Consider the following 14,342-nt stretch of genomic DNA (forward strand, 5'->3'; position numbering starts at 1 on the left):
GTTTTTAAGAAGTAGCTTTTGCTGTTCCAGTTTCACAAACACTTAGAGCTTTGGCCTAGAACGTGGGTACTTGCCCCTTTACCGTCCCTGCCCTCCAATGCCTTCTATTAGTGGAAACGGTTCTCCGGGCAGTCTCCTTCTGTATCCCCATTACTGTTTCAGATCCTCCACCCAAGCCCGCCAGCCTCCAGCTACTCTGTAAACAGTCTCCTTCCTCCTTAGCCTTTCCCTGCAAGTCTGCCTTTGTATCCAACCTTGTACACCTGAAGGCCAGCTTTCCCCTGAAGCCATCCCTCCCCTTCAACCTCTGGAACGGAGAGGGTGTGTCATTTTCTCAGCCTCATTCTCCACGTTGCCCCCAGACCCCAGCTCCTCCACCATCTCTCCATGCTTCTTCTCTCTCAAAGCCATCTTCTTTCACCACTCTCTCCTCTCAACATTCATGCCTTCTCTGATATACGGGACTCCACAAATCGTGGACACTTTTAGAACCAGGCTAAAATCTTATTTTCCTCACCGCCCTCTCCTTCTGTCCTCAGGAATGTCAAACACCATGGCAATGTGCTTCCAATGCTAAGGCCTCCCGAGATTTCCATCCTGCTGCCTCTACGAACGTTCACAAACTCCACTCACTGCGGCTCTCAAGGGGTGTGGTGAGGCAGACACTCAGCGTTTTCCACTAGTGTCTTTTACCCTGCTTCTTGAGGCAGGAGAATCGCTTGAACCCGGGAGGCGGAGGTTGCAGTAAGCCGCGATCTTGCCATTGCACGCCAGCCAGGGCAACAAGAGCAAAACTCCGTCCCCCAAGCAAAATAAAACAAACAAACAAACAAAGAAAACACGAACCTTTCCCTTACCACAACTTCCTCAAACATAGTTTACTGTGACACCTGTATTCCCATTGCCAATGCTCATTCTCTAAATAAGTTACATTACTTTTCAGAGAGCTTCTCTCTGCCTGTTATTTAGACTGACACCACCTTTTATTGGCTTCTTTGCTTTCTCTGACTGACTTCCCACTCCCTACTGGTGTTTCCTGAACTTATCTTCCAAATAAACTACTTGCTCTTACATTTTAGTTTCAGAGTCTCTTTCTAAAGAAATCTAAACTAAGACAACGGATTAAAGGAGAAAAATCACGTCATTCAAATAGATGAAGAAAAACATCCAATCAAATCCAACACAGCTTCGTGATTTAAAAAAAAATTCTTGGAAGCGAGGACAAACATTCTACCTCCTTGATACGCTACTACCTGTCTACCTGAAATAGAAAAAGAAATATTATTTAATGGTGGGGTCGTGAAAGCTTTAAATTGAAAACTGAAAGACAAAAATGTTCTTAAATAAAAGGGAAATGGAAACTGAATCGAGGAGCAAAAGACTCTAAAAAAATCACCAAATATATTTTTTTAAATGAATCCACTAAGACATTCCAGAAATGAAACAACTATCAACATCTTCCTTTTTATTTACTCTTAACTGAAATATAACTTACAATAAGGTATAGAAATCTTTAACGTACAGCTCAATTAATTTGTGTACACACACACACACACACACACACAAATGTACCCACCTCCTAAATCAAGATATAGAAGACTGAAAGGAATGCCGCTACGAACAAGAATCTGCATGTACATAGACACTCTCTAATCTCCGTATCTAGGAATACAATTGTTGAGGAAGTGGGTTTCTATTTTTGGCTTTAGCCAGTAAGGTCGGACGGTTTTCTAAAGTGGTTCCGGCAAATGACACTACCACCAGCAGGGGATGAGAGTTACTATGGCTCCACATACCATCACTGAGTAACATCGGTCTCTTTCACTTTAACCAGCCTAGCAACAATTCTAGCGATAGTTCACTGTGGTTTAACTTGCACCTTTCTTTTCTTTTCGTTTGGAGATGGAGTTTCGCTCTTGTTGCCCAGGCTGGAGCACAGTGGCACGATCTCGGCTCACCGCAACCTCCGCTTCCCGGGTTCAAGCAATGCTCCTACCTCAGCCTCCTGAGTGGCTGGGATTACAGGCATGCGCCACCAGGCCTGGCTAATTTTGTATTTTTAATAGAGATGGGGTTTCTCCATGTTGGTCAGGCTGGCCTGGAACTTCTGACCTCAGGTGGTCTGGCTGCCTCGGCCTCCCCAAGTGCTGGGATTACAGGTGTGAGCCACCACGCCCGGCCTAATTTGCACCTTTCTAGACTCATGAGGTTTGAGCATCTTTTCACAGGCTTATTGGTCGCGTGGATGTCCTCTTCTGTGAAGTGACTGGTCAAGTCTCTTCTTCATTTTTCTACTAAGTTGTCCATTTTTTAATTGTCTTCTGCAATACTCTATATATTTTGGGAATAAACCCTTCATCAGTTATGTGCAATAAATACCTTCTCCTGCCATGTGGGTTTTTATTCTCTTACTTGTGTTTATTGGCTCTCATGAATGTTAGCTGATTTCTCTGTGAGCTTTTTATCTGTTCAGCAAACGGTATACAGAATTTACTACGTGCCAGTCCTGTTTTAAGTGCTTTATGCAGATTAACTCATTCGATCTACACAACAATCCATGAAATACACGCTCATTTTTTTTTTTTTTTTTTTGAGACAGAATCTCCATCCGTTGCCCAGGCTGGAGTACAGCAGCGCGATCTCGACTCACTGCAACCTCCGCCTTCCCATTTTAAGCGATTCTCCTGCCTCAGCCTCCCGAGTAGCTGAGATTACAGGTGCCCGCCACCACACCCGGCTAATTTTTGTACTTTTAGTAGAGACGGGGTTTCACCACATTGGTCAGGTTGGTCTCCAACTCCTGACCTGGTGATCTGCCCACCTCAGCCACCCAAAGTGCTGGGATTACAGGAGTGAGCCACTGCGCCGGGCCACTGCTTAGCCCTTCTCGTATCCTGCCTTTGTGCAAGACTGTCTCTTTCCTGATTCCTCACCATGGGTGGGGCCTAAGACTTCTTCTTGGAAATGCCCATTCAGCATTGTACTACCGACATCTGGGCCTCCAGAATCCAGCGATGTCCAGGGTCTTCTGCGACTTCCTGGACTTCGCTCTTGTTGCCCAGGCTGGAGTGCGATGGCGCGACCTTGGCTCACGGCAACCTCCGCCTCGCGGGTTTGAGCAATTCTCCTGCCTCAGCCTCCCGAGTAGCTGGGATTACAGGCAAGAGTCACCAGGCCCGGCTAATTTTGTATTTTTAGTAGCGACAGGGTTTCTCCATGTTACTCAGGCCGGTCTCAAACTCCCGACTTCAGGTGATCCGCCCGCCAGGCTGCTGCCCAGGCCCTGCCAGTGGGGGAGTTCTGTGCTCTTGCAGGCTCATCAATCCTCCGCATCTTCCTTGGCAGTCCACCCTACTGCCGAAAAGGGAAACCCAGAGGATTTTAACGCTATCATAGAAACCACTGCGGAAGTCAGTGTTTCCCGAGGCTGTCGGGCCAGGAGCAGAGAGGAGTGGCTGGCTGCTGGCTGCCTTCTGAGAAGGTGCCCAGGGCTACAAGGCAAAGGCCTGTGGGTAAAGGACAAAATTCCAGTAGGAAAGAAAGGCAGTTTGAAGAAGAGACAGTTTACCAGCTCCTATGACAAGAGCAGAGGCGGGGCCTTGGCACAGCTGAGGAGGTGAAAAGGAGTTAACCCAAGTGTTCCTCCAAGTCTTCCTTCTAGAAACGACAGGGTTCTGCCTGCCATCAGGAAGGTCACGTGGGAGGCTGGACACAGTGGCTCATGTCTCTCACCCCAGCACTTTGGGAGGCCAAGGCAGGAGGATCGCTTGAGGCCAGGAGTTTAAGACCAGCCTGGGCAACATAGTGAGACTTCACCTCTACACAAAAAAATAAAATATATTAGCTGGGTATGATGGTACACACCTGTCTGTGGTCCCACCTACTTGGGAGGCTGAAGTGAGCTATAATTGTTTCACTGCACTCCAGCCTGGATGACAGGAAAACACCCTGTCCCTTGAAGACAAAAATGAGTGAAGTGGGGTTGTTGTCTAGCAACATATTTTGGTTCTTGAAACTATGTTAATGTTGGCCCTCTTAAGGCTTTTGGGGATTCCAAAATCTACTCAGCTACCGCCCTCTATTTCTTGGAGTCGCTCCTTCTCTATCATTCTCCATTAATATTAATTGAAGAAGTGAAAGTTGGAAGAATCACCTTCTGTCCTAGATTGTAGCTGTGTTGGAACACTGGACCAGGAGAGCCAGGCCCAACTCTGTCATTAAGTGTTTTAGAACAGACACCTCAGTCACACAAAGTTTCTCTTGTACGTGCCCACCATAACAGGTACTGGAGGTTGACTCTCAAGGCCATTCTAGCGGCCACTGGCAGTGCTTTTCCAGGCTGCTGCCCGCAACCAAGGACTCAAGGCAGGGAAGACACAGGCACGGGGGTATTTGAGGAGCGGGGACTGCCTCTTGTTATGCACAAGGTCAATGAGTTTCCACTGAGGTAGACCTGGCAGCTCCTAGGAGCTTCCATTGTGAAGTGGCAACGCATAGGTGACTGGTCATCTGGGTGTGACTGCACAAGTCAAAGACATTAATTGACCCCCACAGCAGCAGGAGGGGGTATAGCTCAGGGTTAGAGCATCCGACTGCAGACCAAGAGGCCCCCAGTTCGATTCCAGATACCCCCTCCGCATTTTCAATTTTGACATTTTTACATAGGTGCCCACATTTTAACTTCTTCCTTATTAGACACTTAGACACTAGGGTAAATGTTTCTTTTTTGTTTTGTTTTTTCCTGAAACCAGCAATGGTGAGGCTAGAATGTGGTGGTTCTTAACCCCAGGTATAAACTAGAATCACCTGAAGAGTCCGTAAAAGTGCCATTTCCCGGGCCCCACCCCAGACCAATTAAATCGGAACATCTAGAGTGGGGCCCAGGCTGGTGAGAGCTTCCCAGGGGGCTCTAGACTGCAGCTAAGGGCAAGACCCCGCTTCGGCAGAGCTTCCAAGAAGACTCCTTAGCCCAAGACTGCATTGTTCCCACTCTGCCTCTTCTATTCATCCTTATTTGAACCCCGAATATCTAGAGAAAGGTCTCAGTTAATTAGGAAAGTGAATTTTGCCAAGGCCGCGGATGCGCGTCTGTGACACCGCCTCAGGCGAGTCCTGACGGACGACCTGTGCCCAAGGTGGTAGGGGCACAGCTTGGTTTTATACGTTTTAGGGACACATGAGCTATCGATCAATATGTGTAAGATGCACACTCGTTCCATCTGGAAAGGTGGGACAATGCCAGGCGAAGGTGGGACAACGGGAAGCTGGGAGGGGGCTTCCAGGTCATAGGTAGACACAAAAGGTTGCATTCCTTTGCGTTTCTAATGAGTCTCTCTAAAAGAGGCAATCTGATACAGATTTATCTCGTAAGCAGAGGGGTGACTTGGAATAAAATCAGGTTTGCCCTAAGCAGTTCCCAGCTTCACTTTTGCCTTTAGCTTAGTGATTTGGGGGCCCCAAGATTGATTTTCATTTCACACTTATGTGGACAGCACTTAAAACTAGACCAGAACAGCATCTTCCAGGAACAAAGGCTCTTTCAGCATTTCCTAGCTGTCTTAATTGTACCCCTTCTGGATCCAGTCATTCTGCCTGGGATGGGGTAGTACTGGTCTTCTATTTCCAAGACGAACCACCATGATCTATTGCTCCATGAGTAAGCCCTCAGAAGGCCAAGACCGTTTGCAGAGGATGAAATGTCAACATGTGAAAGCATAAGTAAAGTTCTACGTTGTGTTCAGATGTTCCAATTATCAACGGCAATTTTACGTCACAGCTAAGCTTTAAAGGCGAACTTCTGCAGAAGGGATCACTGAATCACATCAACCATCTCAAAAACTAGAGGATGTCATGGCGTTCTATGCTTTAGAGAACAAACAGCTTTTCTGACACAAATCTTAAAATTCATGGAGGTTCAGCTACACAGCATAGAATTCAGAAGCACAATTCATGATTTTTAGTATCCCTTATACTAATCATGTTTTATGAACCTTTTTAAAAAGTACCTAAAATACATTTAATAATTCAGATTTATGTACACAACAGAAGTTTATATTTTAGATAGGTTAAAAACACGTTCCTGTAATAAAACTATCTGAAAGCAAGAAAGTCTTACTATCTTTACATTGAATGGCAGGAAAACACAACAGAGAAGCAGGCATTGAAGACAGAGCCTGGTCAAGTGTAGTGTCACTTGAGGCTCTGTCTAATTTGATCATTTAGCAAATGGCGCTTTGCTCTACTCCTCTGAGTTGAAAATATGCTGCATCCTGTGACTCTCCTTATTAGTACAAGATGTAGTGGCCTGAAAAACAGAGCTGCTTTAATTTTCAATGATGTGCTGCCTAATTTCCTATTCATTAGATTCCTTTTGTTAACAAGAGATGTGAACTTTTTATTTAGGACTCCCCAAACCCACACCCCCCCTTGTCCCGCAAAAAAGTGGCATCGGTAACTCAAAGGATAAACGCTAGAGGGGATGGACACCCCATTCCCCGTGATGAGCTTATTTCCCATTGCACGCCTGTTTCACAACAGTTCATATACCCCGTAAATATATACGCTCACTAGATACCCACAAAATCTTAAGGTTTTTAAGAAGTAGCTTTTGCTGTTCCAGTTTCACAAACACTTAGAGCTTTGGCCTAGAACGTGGGTACTTGCCCCTTTACCGTCCCTGCCCTCCAATGCCTTCTATTAGTGGAAACGGTGTCTCCGGGCAGTCTCCTTCCTGTATCCCCATTACTGTTTCAGATCCTCCAGCCAAGCCCGCCAGCCTTCCAGCTACTCTGTAAACAGTCTCCTTCCTCCTTAGCCTTTCCCTGCAAGTCTGCCTTTGTATCCAACCTTGTACACCTGAAGGCCAGCTTTCCCCTGAAGCCATCCCTCCCCTTCAACCTCTGGAACGGAGACGGTGGGGTCATCTTCTCAGCCTCATTCTCCACGTTGCCCCCAGACCCCATCTCCTCCACCATCTCTCCATGCTTCTTCTCTCTCAAAGCCATCTTCTTTCACCACTCTCTCCTCTCAACATTCATGCCTTCTCTGATATACGGGACTCCACAAATCGTGGACACTTTTAGAACCAGGCTAACAATCTTATTTTCCTCACCGCCCTCTCCTCCTGTCCTCAGGAATGTCAAACACCATGGCAATGTGCTTCCAATGCTAAGGCCTCCCGAGATTTCCATCCTGCTGCCTCTACGAACGTTCACAAACTCCACTCACTGCGGCTCTCAAGGGGTGTGGTGAGGCAGACACTCAGCGTTTTCCACTAGTGTCTTTTACCCTGCTTCTTGAGGCAGGAGAATCGCTTGAACCCGGGAGGCGGAGGTTGCAGTAAGCCGAGATCTTGCCATTGCACGCCAGCCAGGGCAACAAGAGCAAAACTCCGTCCCCCAAGCAAAATAAAACAAACAAACAAACAAATAAACAAAGAAAACACGAACCTTTCCCTTACCACAACTTCCTCAAACATAGTTTACTGTGACACCTGTATTCCCATTGCCAATGCTCATTCTCTAAATAAGTTACATTACTTTTCAGAGAGCTTCTCTCTGCCTGTTATTTAGACTGACACCACCTTTTATTGGCTTCTTTGCTTTCTCTGACTGACTTCCCACTCCCTACTGGTGTTTCCTGAACTTATCTTCCAAATAAACTACTTGCTCTTACATTTTAGTTTCAGAGTCTCTTTCTAAAGAAATCTAAACTAAGACAACGGATTAAAGGAGAAAAATCACGTCATTCAAATAGATGAAGAAAAACATCCAATCAAATCCAACACAGCTTCGTGATTTAAAAAAAAAATTCTTGGAAGCGAGGACAAACATTCTACCTCCTTGATACGCTACTACCTGTCTACCTGAAATAGAAAAAGAAATATTATTTAATGGTGGGGTCGTGAAAGCTTTAAATTGAAAACTGAAAGACAAAAATGTTCTTAAATAAAAGGGAAATGGAAACTGAATCGAGGAGCAAAAGACTCTAAAAAAATCACCAAATATATTTTTTTAAATGAATCCACTAAGACATTCCAGAAATGAAACAACTATCAACATCTTCCTTTTTATTTACTCTTAACTGAAATATAACTTACAATAAGGTATAGAAATCTTTAACGTACAGCTCAATTAATTTGTGTACACACACACACACACACACACACACAAATGTACCCACCTCCTAAATCAAGATATAGAAGACTGAAAGGAATGCCGCTACGAACAAGAATCTTGCATGTACATAGACACTCTCTAATCTCCGTATCTAGGAATACAATTGTTGAGGAAGTGGGTTTCTATTTTTGGCTTTAGCCAGTAAGGTCGGACGGTTTTCTAAAGTGGTTCCGGCAAATGACACTACCACCAGCAGGGGATGAGAGTTACTATGGCTCCACATACCATCACTGAGTAACATCGGTCTCTTTCACTTTAACCAGCCTAGCAACAATTCTAGCGATAGTTCACTGTGGTTTAACTTGCACCTTTCTTTTCTTTTCGTTTGGAGATGGAGTTTCGCTCTTGTTGCCCAGGCTGGAGCACAGTGGCACGATCTCGGCTCACCGCAACCTCCGCTTCCCGGGTTCAAGCAATGCTCCTACCTCAGCCTCCTGAGTGGCTGGGATTACAGGCATGCGCCACCAGGCCTGGCTAATTTTGTATTTTTAATAGAGATGGGGTTTCTCCATGTTGGTCAGGCTGGCCTGGAACTTCTGACCTCAGGTGATCTGGCTGCCTCGGCCTCCCCAAGTGCTGGGATTACAGGTGTGAGCCACCACGCCCGGCCTAATTTGCACCTTTCTAGACTCATGAGGTTTGAGCATCTTTTCACAGGCTTATTGGTCGCGTGGATGTCCTCTTCTGTGAAGTGACTGCTCAAGTCTCTTCTTCATTTTTCTACTAAGTTGTCCATTTTTTAATTGTCTTCTGCAATACTCTATATATTTTGGGAATAAACCCTTCATCAGTTATGTGCAATAAATACCTTCTCCTGCCATGTGGGTTTTTATTCTCTTACTTGTGTTTATTGGCTCTCATGAATGTTAGCTGATTTCTCTGTGAGCTTTTTATCTGTTCAGCAAACGGTATACAGAATTTACTACGTGCCAGTCCTGTTTTAAGTGCTTTATGCAGATTAACTCATTCGATCTACACAACAATCCATGAAATACACGCTCATTTTTTTTTTTTTTTTTTGAGACAGAATCTCCATCTGTTCCCAGGCTGGAGTACAGCAGCCGATCTCGACTCACTGCAACCTCCGCCTTCCCATTTTAAGCGATTCTCCTGCCTCAGCTCCCGAGTAGCTGAGATTACAGGTGCCCGCCACCACACCCGGCTAATTTTTGTACTTTTAGTAGAGACGGGGTTTCACCACATTGGTCAGGTTAGTCTCCAACTCCTGACCTGGTGATCTGCCCACCTCAGCCACCCAAAGTGCTGGGATTACAGGAGTGAGCCACTGCGCCCGGCCACTGCTTAGTCCTTCTCGTATCCTGCCTTTGTGCAAGACTGTCTCTTTCCTGATTCCTCACCATGGGTGGGGCCTAAGACTTCTTCTTGGAAATGCCCATTCAGCATTGTACTACCGACATCTGGGCCTCCAGAATCCAGCGATGTCCAGGGTCTTCTGCGACTTCCTGGACTTCGCTCTTGTTGCCCAGGCTGGAGTGCGATGGCGCGACCTTGGCTCACGGCAACCTCCGCCTCGCGGGTTTGAGCAATTCTCCTGCCTCAGCCTCCCGAGTAGCTGGGATTACAGGCAAGAGTCACCAGGCCCGGCTAATTTTGTATTTTTAGTAGCGACGGGGTTTCTCCATGTTGCTCAGGCCGGTCTCAAACTCCCGACTTCAGGTGATCCGCCCGCCAGGCTGCTGCCCAGGCCCTGCCAGTGGGGGAGTTCTGTGCTCTTGCAGGCTCATCAATCCTCCGCATCTTCCTTGGCAGTCCACCCTACTGCCGAAAAGGGAAACCCAGAGGATTTTAACGTTATCATAGAAACCACTGCGGAAGTCAGTGTTTCCCGAGGCTGTCGGGCCAGGAGCAGAGAGGAGTGGCTGGCTGCTGGCTGCCTTCTGAGAAGGTGCCCAGGGCTACAAGGCAAAGGCCTGTGGGTAAAGGACAAAATTCCAGTAGGAAAGAAAGGCAGTTTGAAGAAGAGACAGTTTACCAGCTCCTATGACAAGAGCAGAGGCGGGGCCTTGGCACAGCTGAGGTGGTGAAAAGGAGTTAACCCAAGTGTTCCTCCAAGTCTTCCTTCTAGAAACGACAGGGTTCTGCCTGCCATCAGGAAGGTCACGTGGGAGGCTGGACACAGTGGCTCATGTCTCTCACCCCAGCACTTTGGGAGGCCAAGGCAGGAGGATCGCTTGAGGCCAGGAGTTTAAGACCAGCCTGGGCAACATAGTGAGACTTCACCTCTACACAAAAAAATAAAATATATTAGCTGGGTATGATGGTACACACCTGTCTGTGGTCCCACCTACTTGGGAGGCTGAAGTGAGCTATAATTGTTTCACTGCACTCCAGCCTGGATGACAGGAAAACACCCTGTCCCTTGAAGACAAAAATGAGTGAAGTGGGGTTGTTGTCTAGCAACATATTTTGGTTCTTGAAACTATGTTAATGTTGGCCCTCTTAAGGCTTTTGGGGATTCCAAAATCTACTCAGCTACCGCCCTCTATTTCTTGGAGTCGCTCCTTCTCTATCATTCTCCATTAATATTAATTGAAGAAGTGAAAGTTGGAAGAATCACCTTCTGTCCTAGATTGTAGCTGTGTTGGAACACTGGACCAGGAGAGCCAGGCCCAACTCTGTCATTAAGTGTTTTAGAACAGACACCTCAGTCACACAAAGTTTCTCTTGTACGTGCCCACCATAACAGGTACTGGAGGTTGACTCTCAAGGCCATTCTAGCGGCCACTGGCAGTGCTTTTCCAGGCTGCTGCCCCAACCAAGGACTCAAGGCAGGGAAGACACAGGCACGGGGGTATTTGAGGAGCGGGGACTGCCTCTTGTTATGCACAAGGTCAATGAGTTTCCACTGAGGTAGACCTGGCAGCTCCTAGGAGCTTCCATTGTGAAGTGGCAACGCATAGGTGACTGGTCATCTGGGTGTGACTGCACAAGTCAAAGACATTAATTGACCCCCACAGCAGCAGGAGGGGGTATAGCTCAGGGTTAGAGCATCCGACTGCAGACCAAGAGGCCCCCAGTTCGATTCCAGATACCCCCTCCGCATTTTCAATTTTGACATTTTTACATAGGTGCCCACATTTTAACTTCTTCCTTATTAGACACTTAGACACTAGGGTAAATGTTTCTTTTTTGTTTTGTTTTTTCCTGAAACCAGCAATGGTGAGGCTAGAATGTGGTGGTTCTTAACCCCAGGTATAAACTAGAATCACCTGAAGAGTCCGTAAAAGTGCCATTTCCCGGGCCCCACCCCAGACCAATTAAATCGGAACATCTAGAGTGGGGCCCAGGCTGGTGAGAGCTTCCCAGGGGGCTCTAGACTGCAGCTAAGGGCAAGACCCCGCTTCGGCAGAGCTTCCAAGAAGACTCCTTAGCCCAAGACTGCATTGTTCCCACTCTGCCTCTTCTTATTCATCCTTATTTGAACCCCGAATATCTAGAGAAAGGTCTCAGTTAATTAGGAAAGTGAATTTTGCCAAGGCCACGGATGCGCGTCTGTGACACCGCCTCAGGCGAGTCCTGACGGACGACCTGTGCCCAAAGTGGTAGGGGCACAGCTTGGTTTTATACGTTTTAGGGACACATGAGCCATGAGCTATCGATCAATATGTGTAAGATGCACACTCGTTCCATCTGGAAAGGTGGGACAATGCCAGGCGAAGGTGGGACAACGGGAAGCTGGGAGGGGGCTTCCAGGTCATAGGTAGACACAAAAGGTTGCATTCCTTTTGCGTTTCTAATGAGTCTCTCTAAAAGGGGCAATCTGATACAGATTTATCTCGTAAGCAGAGGGGTGACTTGGAATAAAATCAGGTTTGCCCTAAGCAGTTCCCAGCTTGACTTTTGCCTTTAGCTTAGTGATTTCGGGGCCCCAAGATTGATTTTCATTTCACGCTTATGTGGACAGCACTTAAAACTAGACCAGAACAGCATCTTCCAGGAACAAAGGCTCTTTCAGCATTTCCTAGCTGTCTTAATTGTACCCCTTCTGGATCCAGTCATTCTGTCTGGGATGGGGTAGTACTGGTCTTCTATTTCCAAGACGAACCACCATGATCTATTGCTCCATGAGTAAGCCCTCAGAAGGCCAAGACAGTTTGCAGAGGATGAAATGTCAACATGTTAAAGCATAAGTAAAGTTCTACGTTGTGTTCAGATGTTCCAATTATCAACGGCAATTTTACGTCACAGCTAAGCTTTAAAGGCGAACTTCTGCAGAAGGGATCACTGAATCACATCAACCATCTCAAAAACTAGAGGATGTCATGGCGTTCTATGCTTTAGAGAACAAACAGCTTTTCTGACACAAATCTTAAAATTCATGGAGGTTCAGCTACACAGCATAGAATTCAGAAGCACAGTTCATGATTTTTAGTATCCCTTATACTAATCATGTTTTATGAACCTTTTTAAAAAGTACCTAAAATACATTTAATAATTCAGATTTATGTACACAACAGAAGTTTATATTTTAGATAGGTTAAAAACACGTTCCTGTAATAAAACTATCTGAAAGCAAGAAAGTCTTACTATCTTTACATTGAATGGCAGGAAAACACAACAGAGAAGCAGGCATTGAAGACAGAGCCTGGTCAAGTGTAGTGTCACTTGAGGCTCTGTCTGATTTGATCATTTAGCAAATGGCGCTTTGCTCTACTCCTCTGAGTTGAAAATATGCTGCATCCTGTGACTCTCCTCATTAGTATAAGATGTAGTGGCCTGAAAAACAGAGCTGCTTTAATTTTCAATGATGTGCTGCCTAATTTCCTATTCATTAGATTCCTTTTGTTAACAAGAGATGTGAACTTTTTATTTAGTACTCCCCCCACCCACACCCCCCCACCCCGCAAAAAAGTGGCATCGGTAACTCAAAGGATAAATGCTGGAGGGGATGGACACCCCATTCCCCGTGATGAGCGTATTTCCCATTGCACGCCTGTTTCACAACGGTTCATATACCCCGTAAATATGTACGCTCACTAGATACCCACAAAATCTTAAAGCTGTTCCAGTTTCACAAACACTTAGAGCTTTGGCCTAGAACTTGGGTATTGCCCCTTTACCGTCCCTGCCCTCCAATGCCTTCTATTAGTGGAAACGGTCTCTCGGGGCAGTCTCCCTCCTGTATCCCCATTACTGTTTCAGCTCCTCCACCCAAGCCCGCCAGCCCTCCAGCTACTCTGTAAACAGTCTCCTTCCTCCTTAGCCTTTCCCTGCAAGTCTGCCTTTTTATCCATCCTTGTACACCTGAAGGCCAGCTTTCCCCTCAAGCCATCCCTCCCCTTCAACCTCTGGACAGCACTTAAAACTAGACCAGAACAGCATCTTCCAGGAACAAAGGCTCTTTCAGCATTTCCTAGTTGTCTTAATTGTACGCCTTCTGGATCCAGTCATTCTGCCTGGGATGGGGTAGTACTGGTCTTCTATTTCCAAGACGAACCACCAAGATCTATTGCTCAATGAGTAAGCCCTTAGAAGGCCAAGACCGTTTGCAGAGGATGAAATGTCAACATGTTAAAGTATAAGTAACTTTAACGGAGAGGGTGGGGTCACCTTCTCAGCCTCATTCTCCACGTTGCCTCCAGACCCCAGCTCCTCCACCATCTCTCCATGCTTCTCCTCTCTCCAAGCCATCTTCTTTCAACACTCTCTCCTCTCACCATTCATGCCTTCTCTGATATACTGGACTCCACAAACAGTGGACACTTTTAGAACCAGGCTAACAATCTTATTTTCCTCACCGCCCTCTCCTTCTGTCCTCAGGAATGTCAAACACCATGGCAATGTGCTTCCAATGCTAAGGCCTCCCGAGATTTCCATCCTGCTGCCTCTACGAATGTTCACAAACTCCACTCATGCGGCTCTTAAGGGGTGTGGTGAGGCAGACAGTCAGCATTTTCCACTAGTGTCTTCTACCCTGCTTCTTGTTTATCAGCTGGGCACATGGCTTCCCAGAAGGAAATCTGCATTTCCCAGACCCTCTTGGAGCTGTGAGGCCACAGGCATAAGGCTGGTCAATGAGATTCAAGTGAAAGTGATGGGCGTTCTTACAGGAAAGACTTGTCTTTTCCATCTTCCTGCTGCCTGGGAGGTCGATGAGATGCCAATGTGGGTGATGTCATGCTGGAATGAAAGCCAAGCCGGCCA

The sequence above is a fragment of the Nomascus leucogenys genome, chromosome 13 (genome assembly GCF_006542625.1).
Source record: "Nomascus leucogenys isolate Asia chromosome 13, Asia_NLE_v1, whole genome shotgun sequence".
Taxonomy (NCBI): Eukaryota; Metazoa; Chordata; class Mammalia; order Primates; family Hylobatidae; genus Nomascus; species Nomascus leucogenys.